Here is a 12,514-nt window from a genome sequence, read left to right as displayed (position 1 = left end):
CCAGGTACAGGAGATGAGGGTGGAGTCATTTGAGAATTCTAACTTTATGTAAAATGTCCCAGTGTCACCATCCCATCTTCAGTTCAGTTCAGTTCAGTTCAGTCGTTCAGTCGTGTCTGACTCTTTGTGACCCCATGGACTCGAGTACGTCAGGCCTCCCTGTCCATCACCAACTCCTGGAGGTTACTCAAACTTATGCCCATTGAGTCGGTGATGCCATCCAACCATCTCATCCTCTGTTGTCCCCTTCTCTGCCCATCTTCAATCTTTCCCAGCATCAGGGTCTTTTCAAATGAGTCAGTTCTTCGCATCAGGTGGCTAAAGGATTGGAGCTTTAGCATCAGTCCTTCCAATGAATATTCAGGATTGATTTCCTTTAGGATGGACTGGTTGGATCTCCTTGCAGTCCCAGGGACTCTCAAGAGTCTTCTCCAACACCACAGTTCAAAAGCATCAATTCTTTGGTGCTCCCACCTTGGGTGGGCCAAAAACCTGGTTCCCAAGCTCTGGGGGCACAATCACTAAGTAATTAGAGTCTCCCCCCTCTAAAACCCTGTTCTCTCTTTATGTCACCAGGCCAGATATAGTTTCAGTTCCAGTACTCACAAACGTTGCTTTCAGTTCCCTCTTCATTTCTGGAAATTTTGATTTTTCTTTCATTTGTTCTTCTTTTCTTTCTTTCATGTACAGTTATATATTTGTACAGTTGTAAATTTAGCTCATCATTGTTATTAACTTACAGTTTCTATTGATTTATAGTGTAGCTTGGTCTACTCTGCTTTTAGAACTCTAAGTATCTGGAAGGATTGACTACATCTTGGGTGAGGCTTGGGAGTGGAGTTTTCCAATGTTCTTGGGAGTTAACCTAGTCAACTAAAAGATTATTCTCTAGATTCAGTTCACAGGATCATTTATAGGTGATACATCATCTTCTAATAAAACCAGTTTTAGATGGTTTCCAAGAGGGTCCTGACTTTCACTGACATTCTCTAGGAGAGTGTTCCTGGGAATGTGTTTGCAGGATATTAATACTGTTTAAAAATGTTCATGTTTGGAGAATGATGGGTTAAACCAATTTAAACCAAGTTTCTATATTGTGGCATTTCTCAGAAAAGAATAGGAAAGCAGCTGCCCTTAGCATCATTCCTGAATATAAAAGCAAGTAGGAAAAGATCATGTCTAAACATGAGCAGTGGATTAGGATATGGGATGAGATTCAGAAGGTCAGAGCATCTCTGAGTCCAACTCCAAAAAGGAGAAGAGATTGACTGTTTAGGCCTGCCTCGTTGGTTTCAAGCGTGCGCCTGTTCATTTTGCAGGGACTCTATTTAGTTTAGTTACAATGTAAGGAAAGCTTCCTATGATCTCCATGATAGTGACTTACTGACATAATCAATCGACCTTTTAAATTTTGAATTCATCTCAGGCCACATGTCCTATGAGAGGGTAAAATAAATGTTTTCTATTGTGATTGTTGTGACTCTCTTTTATAATTATAGCTAATGTGTATTGAACACTGACTGCTTTCCAGAAGCAGTGTCTAGCATTCTATAGGGCACGTAAGCCTCACAACAGGACTGTGAAGCTGGTTCTGTAGTTGGTTCCATTTTACAGATGAGAAAACTGAGACACCACAGAAACCATATGCCATCTCCTTCTCTACTGATTCATTTCAATTGAATTTTCATTATATTAACCAAGTTTTGATAAGATAAATGCTAACTTTGAGGCTCTGAATTTAAGACATTTTTGGCATCTGCCTTAATTAGGAAGCAAGGTGGAAGCTGTCATATAAGCAGGGTTAGTTAGTAGGATACCCACCCTTCTGAAGTTTAGACATCTTAGATCTAGACTTCTGGCTGCCACATGAAAGTGGGCAAAACTTCACCTTCTTAGATCCATTTTCTTCTGTTGCTGCTGCTAAGTCACTCCAGTCGTGTCTGACTCTGTGCGACCCTATAGACGGCAGCCCACCAGGCTCCCCCGTCCCTGGGATTTTTCAGGCAAGAACACTGGAGTGGGTTGCCATTTCCTTCTCCAATGCATGAAAGTGAAGAGTGAAAGTGAAGTCCCTCAGCTGTGTTCGACTCTTCCTGACCCCATGGACTGCAGCCTCCCAGGCTCCTCCATCCATGGGATTTTCCAGGAACTCTGCTCAATGTTATGTGGCAGCCTGGATGGGAGGGGAGTTTGGGGGAGAGTGGATACATGTCTATGTATGGCTGAATCCCCTCGCTGTTCACCTGAAACTATTACAACACTGTCAATTGGCTAAAACCTAATACAAAGTAAAAAGGTTTTTTAAAAAAAGGATTTATAATACTGGGGACGTCTACCTCTTAGGGTTGTCAGAGTGGTTAAGTAAAATACATACAGAAGTTCTTCATAAAGTGCTGTGCAACATATAAGCCACTCTCATTGTTAATGAGGTATAGTTTTGCTTTCTTTTTACTTCTTATGTGAATCCAAATGAAGGTCATGATCCTGGCAAAAGACTGGGCAGCCTAGTGAGTCTGGTTTAAAGCCCTGCTGACTCTCAGATGCTCCAGGGGGTCAGTGATGGTAATAGAACTTTCCATCTGCATTTTAGTCTGAAGACCAGAATTGGGAGCTTTCTTCAGCCTAAATCCAGCTCTAGCCTGGATTTGCTGGTCATACTTTTAAAGTAAATACTAACATCTTTTACTCCAAAATGTTCTGCTGAGAATGTGTGTGTCCTTTGTCAATGGAAAGGTTAATTTTCAAGGAATGTTACATATCTTTTTTAGTTTTCTCCCCACCAAACAATCTCAAGATTCTTAACGATTAAAAACAGAAATTTTAAAGAAGTATGTTGTATTTAATTCTATTTATAAAAGCAGACCCAAACAAGTCCTAAATCTGCCCAACAACTCGGGTAATAAATATTTCTGTATTTGTTTTTGGAGTCCATCTGAGTGGTCAGACGTGTCTGATTTAGGCTTAGTTCCCTTGGAACAAATGCATTTCCTCTTCCTCTTATCACTATCATGTTTTTGCAAGAACGCTGGCTCCCTCTCTAAAGGTCCCTCAGACCCCAGTATTTACTTGTCCTCTTTGCTGGGAAGTATTATGTCCCATGTTAACAAAATATGTGGGAAAATCTGGAATTATGAGAAAAGACAAATACTGCCCTGAATAGTAGTTGTCTATTCCTTCATTCAGCTCAGTGATCCAACCATTCAACAAATACATATTCAGTACTTAACTATGGGTCTACTGTGAAGGAGACAGGCAGGGTTTCTGTTTTTATTGACCTTTCATTCCAATGGAAAGGAAGAGTGAAACAGACAATCACTTGGATCATTTCTTCCTTTATTAGGGAAATTTCTTAAGCCAATTGCAGTATCAGATACTTGTAACTCCTTGATAAGAAATGAAGAATGCAACTGAGTATTTGCTGGGGGTCTTATTAAGAGAGAGAGTGTGCAAAACAAAGGATCCTTTACTATTTGGAGAGTTGTCTCTTGATCGAGGTTGAAAGAGTTGTAGCTATTTCATGGGGAGAAGAGTAAGTAAGTGAAATTGTGTTTGAGTTTAGGGACGAGAATTGAAAGTGTCAAGTATCTGTATTTTTCTGTTGAGTGTCGGATGAGAAATACTTTAGTTTAAATTTCAGAGAGGATTGAGCTTAGAGTTTGGGAAGGAATATCACAAATAATGAGAAATTTTGGACCTCATCCAAGGAGGGTTGGTCACAATATTGCAAAGATGAGTGACTGAAGCAGAGCAGGACCTCTGTGGTCCTTGCCCCCCATGTCCTCTGCCTGCCTTTTGTCTGTGGAAAGACTTTAGCCAAAGAATAAGTTTAATTAGAGAAGTGAGAAAATGCAGAAACAAAAACAGTCAAGGAAAACCAGGCAATAATGATTAGTGATTAAGCACAACCAAGAATCTTTAGTTACTTCTCAAGGGCTATAGATAATATTCTAGAGCTGTCTTATAGAAGCTCCCACCAGGCTGGAGAAGTTAACTACATGATGACCACACTGTAGCTATGACATAAGCTGCCACAATTCCAAGAATTAGCCTCAAGGAAATGAGAACAAACTGACCTTGGAACTGAAGACTGTACCTAAAACAATCAAGATGGTGCTGATCAGAGCACTGATGACCAATTTCAGTAACCCTAAGGGCTGACCAACCTAGTGAGTGAGTGAGTGAAGTCGCTCAGTTGTGTCCGACTCTTTGCGACCCCATGGACTGTAGCTTACCAGGCTCCCCTGTCCATGGGATTCTCCAGGCAATAGTCATGGAGTGGATTGCCATTTCCTTCTCTAGGGGATCTTCCCAACCCAGGGCTTGAACCCAGGTCTCCCGCATTGTAGACAGATGCTTTACCGTCTGAGCCACCACGGAAGCCAACCTAGATAGCATATTGAAAAGCAGAGGCATTACTTTGTCAACAAAGATCCATCTAGTCAAGGCTATGGTTTTTCCAGTGGTCATGTATGGATGTGAAAGTTGGACTATAAAGAAAGCTGAGTGCAGAAAAATTGATGCTTTTGAACTGTGGTGTTGGAGAAGATTCTTGAGAGCCCCTTGGACTGCAAGGAGATCCAACAAGTCCATCCTAAAGGAAATCAGTCCTGAATATTCATTGGAAGGACTGATGCTGAAGCTGAAACTCCAATACTTTGGGCACCTGATGTGAAGAGCTGACTCATTTGAAAAGACCCTGATGCTGGGAAAGATTGAGGGCAGGAGGAGAAGGGGAAGACAGAGGATGAGATGGTTGGATGGCATCACTGACACAATGGACATGTGTTTGGGTGGACTCTGGGAGTTGGGGATGGACAGGGAGGCCCGGTGTGCTGCGGTTCATGGAGTTGCAAAGAGTCGAGATGACTGAGCGACGAACGGAAGGACTGACTGTATTGTTTCTGCATGCAGTCCCCTCCCTCTGCCTGTAAAAGCTCTTGCCGACTGGGTTGGGTTGGAGGGGAGTCAGCCTTTGGAAAGGCATTTCCCTTGTCCCCCTCACCCCCAGTTTCTAGCATCCAAAATAAAACAAGCTTTGCTTTCCACCCACCTGTCCTCTTTATTGGCTTTTGAGCAGTGAGCAGCTGAACCCCACTTCTGGTTACATGATGGGATTTGAAGATGAGGTGTTGCTAAGGGTAAGGACTGGGCTCCCAAACCCTGGGTTCTTTGACTCTCTTAGGCTCCTCTTCTCAGTTTCCACTGTTCTACTACTAGACCATGTTGAAGGATGTATCTTGAGCTTCATCTAATTGCAACACTCATTTCCTTTAACATTCAGCACAACAGCATCTTGCATTTTTTTCTCTCTTCGAAGTATTTAATTTTTTTCACAACATTTTCCATTTTTATCTATGATGATCTATCGTTTCCTGTCATAGCCAGAACCATGATACCAGGATTGAGCAACTCTCCAGTCTTTTTCTCTTGGGTAAATTCTGAAACAGAAGAACCCAAACTTGTCTGTGATTTCTGCAACATTTTCTCACTTTCTCCAAATGTCACTTCCTAATTTTGTAGGGGGAAAACATAATCCATTTACTCTTAAAATGAAAGAATTTATCTAAAATCTTGGCATTGCACAAATTCCTGTTGGTCTTTATGGGGTCATAAACCATCTACAAATCACATGAGAGTTCTAGCTTTGGTGTCTAACTAATTGGTTTGGTATTCTTTAATTGTTAATTTGGGGGGAGGGTACAGTTGCCGGTTCCCTTTATTCTGTAATTTTGCTGATTCTGGTGGCATTGATTTCCTGTTTAAAGTAGAAAAGAAAATGAAAGAGTAATGCAGTTAGATTTTATTTTTAAGAGCCTGAAAAGTATAATAATAAATCACCTGAATAGTGGGAAATCAAGCCAAAGAAACATGTTTACTGAAGCTATGGACGATCCTGTAACAGAAGCACCCACATCGAAAGAGAAGAACCTGCTTCCTTTTCCGAAGCAACACACAAGATCAGTGCTTTGGAAAGTATGCATTTGGACAGTACGGCTACTGTCATATCCCCACTGCTAATGTGATGACTAAGATGGGGAACTCATCACATGTCACTTAAATCACTGAGCAGCCCAACTTCCTCAGAGAGCTTGGGAAATGTTTTTCATTTTAGAAATGAAAAACAACTGAAAATCGGCCCTGCCTGGATTTGAAGTCCAACTCATTGCATCCTCACTGACCCTCTAGTGTCTCTAAATTATTAGTATCTCGTGTGCATGAGTGTTTAGTCACTTCAGTTGTGTCTGACTCTTTGCAATCCCGTGAACTGTAGCCTGGCAGGCTCCTCTGTCCCTGGGATTCTCCAAGTAAGAACACTGGAGTGGGTTGCCATGCCCTCCTCCAGGGGATCTTTCCTCCTCCAGGGATTGAACCCAGATCTCCTGTGTCTCCTGCATTGGCAGATGGATTCTTCCCCACTGAGCCACCTGGGAAGTCCCTAAATTATCTTAGGGCTTTGAAATACGTAGAGAAGGATTTTGAGAAGACTTTTGATAACCAGCCATTCAAATTGAGAGTAACTAAGTGAAGCAGTGTTCTCATTCTACTTTAGCATTTTCAGTGCAGTGTATCCTGGCAATGAAAGTTAATAAGTCATTAAATTAATAAATGCATTAATAAAGTTATTGTATTTCTGTAAGTTTCTAATAGGAAGCTGTTTTAGGAAAACAATATAAAAATAAACCTTATGTTGCGTTTTATTTCTTTCAGTTATGTGCTTCACTTTAAACTCAGATTTTTACTAAAATAAATATATTGTGTTAAGCTTTCCTTGTGCATCATTCTTTATGGGTGTTAACATTCAGAGGAAACAAATCCTAATTTGCATTGGATAGCTAACTCTATAGACGGTGGAGGACAGAGGAGCCTGGAGTGCTACAGTCCTTGAAGTCTAGCGACTGAACAACAACTAACTTGAATTTGTAAATATGAATACACCTGTGCTTTCCTAGGAAAGCCATTATATTTGAATGGTTCTTTCTACAGTCCTAATTGTAGAGAAGTAAAAATAAATAAATAAATTTATGTATGCTGAGATTCTTGCATCAGAGTCATGGAATACAGCTTTGGAAACTACAAAGTACTGTGGTTAATTTCTTCTGCATGAACTTAAAATTTCAAGGTTCCTTTTTTCTGTCATTCGAGGAATTAACATTGTAAAACAACAGATTTTAAAGCCATTTTGATGGCTAAACAAAGATTATCCTGAATTCTGAGATCTTTTAAATTTTCAGAGTGCCTGGCCATCATGTAATTCTCATGGGAAAACAGGGCTGTGAACTGCTGGGGCCATTAACTATCTTGACCTAGAAAGCAGGCCCAGGTCTTCTTGTGAATCCAGAGGCCAGAGAAGTTGAAGAAGTGAAAAATCCGTTTTAAACACCTGCACATCCTCAGAAGCTGTGAAACGCTAGAACCTGTAAAAACTGACTTCCCATCCTGATTTCTAGGAAATGTTTTTTGTCTCATCAAAATAAGACTTTGTGACTTCAGCCCATCTCTTTTCTACTTTCTCTTTTGCCAACTGCCTTCTTCCCCTAAAAGGCGCCACGAGGTCCTAATGCTGCACAACTCTGCTCACAAGGTCTTTAAATGACTTGAACATTGTTGAGTGGATGTTAAGTGTTATCATCACACACACAAAAAATGGCACTCATGAGAAACGATGGCTGTGTTAACTAAGCTTATTGTAGGTAACACTTTGCAATATACACATATGTTACATATCAATAATAGCGCAATAAAGCTGGAAAAAATGAATGACTTCTGCATCATTTCCCTTTATTCCATCATATGGTTATAATGTTTCTTAGATATCTGATACTTACAGATGCAGCCCCAGTGAGAGGATTTGGGACTTTAGGCCTTCCTCCTGTGTCCTCAAAGTGTATCAAGCTGAAGGAGCTATGCCCCAGGGTGATTTTTAGTTCATCTTTCTGAACCTTGACCCAAAGTATTTAATAACAATTGAAATGCAAGGTACACATGACTTCGATGTGGGCAAATCTATTGGGTCATTTATTTTCCAGGATCAGTGTCAGTTACACAGTTAGGGGAGAGAAAGAGGAAGGGAGAAAAAACAGAATGTCCAAGACTGGCTGTTTTTGCCGGCACATTTCTAATCACTTAAGTTACCAAGGTTGTATGATTTCTCAATCCTGTTAATGTGAGTGCTTGGACAAACCATGGGAAATAAAATGAAAATGTTTATATTAGGAAGCTAGGTACCTAGGTATTTCTCCCTGATACTATACTTTTGTTTTAGGATGAGGATGATGATATGTGTGAGAGAGAAAAAGATACAGGCAGACAGACAGACTGAGAGGGTCAGAGAAGGGGAGAGTGAGAAAGAAGACGGAAGGTGGTCTCTTCATAGAGGAAGACAGAGAAAGAGAGAAAATACATATATATACTTGTTTCATTTCATGGGGAAAAAATACTTCTTTCAAAGTTGTAGCAAAAACTATGACTGATTAATAGACATATTTTAAAAGTTGTGAGACAAACAGGGTGATAGTTCAGACACTGCATATATCTTCATGTTCTAGGCAGATGGGGGCTGGAAGTCACTCAGGATGGTGGGTGGATGGATGGAACTAGCAATTGCCAGGAGCCCTTTCTTATTTAGTGGGATGCAAGAAGACAGTTACGATAGTCCATGGAACTAATGGGGAGCATCACTATTCTGTGGATATTCTCTTCTTCTGATGGTGATGACGATGAATAATTATGGAGCACCTCATATATACCCATAGTAAGTGCTTGATGGGGCTTTCCACGTGGCATTGGTGGTAAAGAACCTGCCTGCCAATGTAGGAGACATAAGAGATGTGGGTTCGATCCCTGGGTTGGGAAGATCCCCTGGTGGAGGGCATGGCAACGCACTCCAGTTTTCTTGCCCTGAGAATCCCATGGACAGGGGATCCTGGTGGGCTATGGTCCACAGGGTTGCAGAGAGTCAGATACGACTAAGTGACTTAACACACATGCTCACAACACTTGATATCAATTGACTCATTTAACCCTCATAGCATCCCTCGCAGTTTTCTTCTGATTTCGCCCTAATTCTTGTACTGGAATCTTTGATTTAAAGATGAGGAAGCAGAAACCCAACAATAGTCAGCTAGTGGGGCTGAACTGGGATTCAAACCCAAGCAGTCAAACTCCCAGGCTGAGCTCCTGTCCCAGGCAAGTTGTGGTTGCCTGGAGCGCTCATTTCTAAACTCTTTTATTGTCCTTGGCAACAGGTTCTTATTTGCGTCACAGCAATGACCTGTGTCTTAGAAGAAGTCATATTGGGAGGACCTCGGGTAACATGTCAAGACATCGCGGCTGTTTAAAGATAGAAGCAGCCCATGTTTTTAGTGAGTAACAAATGGAAAATTGTGTTTGCTATTTTAGGTCACTTCTCTAAGTCAGAAGAGAGGGGGAGTAGAAAAAACTGTTATCGTGGGAGGTGTCTGAGATGGAAAAACTGAAAGTAAAGGAGGACTCTGTAGTAGTAAATGATGTTCCAGAGTCTACTCTGGAGAAGGGGACAACAGAGGACGAGATGGTTGGATGGCATCATCGACTCAACAGACGTGAGTTTGAGCAAGCTCCGGGAGATGGTGAAGGACAGGGAAGCCTGGCGTGCTGCAGTCCATGGGGTTGCAAACAGTCAGACATGATTGAGCGACTGAACAACAGTCTACATTTGGCAAACTGGGGCTACAGGGTCAGGTGTGGGAACCCTCAAGGTCCCAGGTCCTCCTCCTATGCCTTCCTCCAGGCAGCCTTTCTGAAAGGTTCTGCATTTAATTCTCTAGCTGGATCTTTCCCCATTTAATACCGAGCCCAGGAATTGGAGAGAAATGAGAAGGAACTTCTGAAAACTTGCTGTACCTGAGTCATCCTTCTGACGTCTGATTTAGTTTCACTTTTCTTGCAAACCCTGAATAGAAGTTCTCTTGAGATCTGAGACCTGGAAGTCTTCTCTGACATTGTCCCTGCAGTTTTGTTCACATCTTTATGGATCAGTGAGGAGTTTACAGAGGGCAGAACACTGTTCCGTAGAGTGTATGAAATGTGTCCATCGCAACAGCAGCCACTGGGGAAGATAGGTTAGTGGTTAAAAGGCAGGTCCTTGGGCCCTTGCCCCACTCACTGAATCAGCACTGAGGGGGAAGATGCAGGGAAGGTGTCTGCTCTAAATGATGCATCTCAGAGGATCTTTGTACAAGGTAGCTTGCAGATCATTGCTTGATGGGCTTGCTGGTTCATAGAGAAACACTTCTTCACTAACAATCATTATCTTTGTCTTTAATTGGTGGATAATTACTTTACAATGCTGTATTGGTCTCTGCCCCACAACAGGAATCAGCCACAATTATATATGTGTATATATATATATCCACTCCCTCTAGAGCCTTCCCTGCTTCCCATCAAGCACTTTAGGTTGTCATAGAGCACCAGGGTGGCTTCCCTGTGTGATACAGCACCTTCCCAGAGGCTATCTATTTTACACACTGTAATGGACATATGGAGAAGGCAGTGGCACCCCACTCCAGTACTCTTGCCTGGAAAATCCCATGGAGGGAGGAGCCTGGTAGGCTGCAGTTCATGGGGTCGCAAAGAGTCCGACATGACTGAAGGACTTCACTTTCACTTTTCACTTTCATGCACTGGAGAAGGAAATGGCAACCCACTCCAGTGTTCTTGCCTGGAGAAGCCCAGGGACGGGGGAGCCTGGTGGTCTGCCATCTATGGGGTCGCACAGAGTCAGACACGACTGAAGAGACTTAGCTGCAGCAGCAGCAGCAGCAATGGACATATGTCAAAGCTACTTTCTCATTTTTTCCTGACCTCTATAAATCTGTTCTCTACATCTGCATCTCCATTCCTTTCCTGTAAATAGGTTCATCAGTACTGTTTTTCTAGATTCCATATACATGCATTAATATACGATATTCTTTTTTCTCTGAGTTCCATCACTCTGTACAACAAGTTCTAGGTTCATCCACCTCAGTACAACTGACTCAAATTCATTCTTTTTTTATGGCTGAGCACTGGAATATTACTCAGCTAATAATTATTAAATGAGTTTCTGTTTCAGGACTGCTGTAAATGTTCAATACCAAGGCTGTGTGGATTGATGAATGCCTAACTTACTCCCGCCATGAGTGGGGTCCAAGTTCATCAAATAAAATTCATGTAGGCCTGAAATGAAGAGGTGAATGAGACTCAAAAACAGGGCAGATTCTCTCATCAGCCTTTTCTAACTGTATCCTACCATCATTGGAGAATGGATTTTTGAACTAGTGTTTCCCTATTGGAATAAGTCATTCTTTCCCCCTTTCACAGAATTTGACTCATGGAAACTTACTTAATATCTTTCGAAACATTCTTTAATACAAATCTGGGGTTTCCAAGCTTTTAAAGAAATCACAGTGCTTACAAAACCTTAAATATTTGTAAATCTTTGCAGACCATATGGGTGACTTTTGATAGCACACCCTAATATACCACTGACATTGTGGGAAATTTCCACCAAGATTAATAGTTCTCTCTGATGGAGATGGACTTATTAAAAGCATAAATAAGTGTTGCTTATTTTATTTATTTAGAATAAAAAAAAATACAATCTCTCTAAATGTCTCGTAATTCGATGGGAAGAACATGTATTCTGAGAATTAAAAAAAAAAAAACAAAAAACTAAAAACTTATGTTTAGGGCTTCCCTGGTGCCCAGTGGTTAAGACTGCTTCCACTGCAGGGTTGCAAATTGGTTCAATCCCTGGTCAGGAAACTAAAATCTTGAATGCTGTGAGATGTAGCATCATGTTTGAGTTACTTCACATGTGCAGAGCAAGAGATTTTCATTGTCACTTCAGGGTAAATTAAGACTAGTAATGGCAATGCTCTTTGGATTTCCTGATAGGGCTCATGAATCTTTCTTTGAATTAGTGATTGTTCCTACAATATCCAAGGACCAGTGGTTTCAGACACAGTCACATATATGATGGCTAAACTGGAGATGGGGTGTAGAGAAATCAGTATTGCTCACAGCAAAGATTACCAAATACTGCCTGAGACAAACTTACAGGAAAAATACATTCATTGTTTATCCCAATTCAAACTGAACTAGCCATACTTTTTAGTTTTGTTTGTTTATTTGCTCAATCTGTTTTAACTCTAATCACTGGAAAGAAAAAAAAATAGAAGCGTTTTTAAGAAAACCAAGATATTGAGAACTTTTGTTTCTCATTATTACTGCCAGAGTTACCTTCACTGTTTCATGAAGTACCCTAGGTAGCCACCCTTGCCCATCAGAGGCTGCTTCCCACCCCAACACACAACCCCTGCCAGCTGATGCAGGGAGTGTGGGATTTTTAGGCTTTCCAGCTTGTCAGTGAATAGGGATTGGTCTTTTGGGGAGGATTCAGGGTTGCGGCACTTGCAGGGGAGCCTGTATCTCCAGGGTCAAGTCAGCTCAGGGTTCCCTCCTCTTTAAACCTTAAGAGCCTCTCTACACAGAG

Source organism: Bos javanicus, chromosome 1, assembly GCF_032452875.1.
Source record: "Bos javanicus breed banteng chromosome 1, ARS-OSU_banteng_1.0, whole genome shotgun sequence".
Lineage (NCBI taxonomy): Eukaryota > Metazoa > Chordata > Mammalia > Artiodactyla > Bovidae > Bos > Bos javanicus.
Note: the sequence above shows the minus strand (reverse complement) of the source record.